Source organism: Salvelinus namaycush, chromosome 15 (assembly GCF_016432855.1).
Source record: "Salvelinus namaycush isolate Seneca chromosome 15, SaNama_1.0, whole genome shotgun sequence".
Classification (NCBI taxonomy): Eukaryota; Metazoa; Chordata; class Actinopteri; order Salmoniformes; family Salmonidae; genus Salvelinus; species Salvelinus namaycush.
Genome location: NC_052321.1, coordinates 2459591 through 2459806, shown reverse-complemented (window position 1 = coordinate 2459806; position 216 = coordinate 2459591).

The window sequence follows — 216 nt, the reverse complement described above, 5'->3', positions numbered from 1 at the left end:
CAATAGGGGAGGGTCCGGGTGGGCACCTATCGTCGGGGGCGGCTCCGGTGCGGGGCGAAGTACCCACTCCGCTCGTGGATACGTCATCGGAGGAACCGGACCGTGGGTCGTCGCCGGAAGAACGACACGTAGATTGTCGCCGGGGACTCCAGACGGTGGATCTTCGCCGGAGGCTCCGGACCGTGGATCGTCGCCGGAGGAACCGGACCGTGGTTC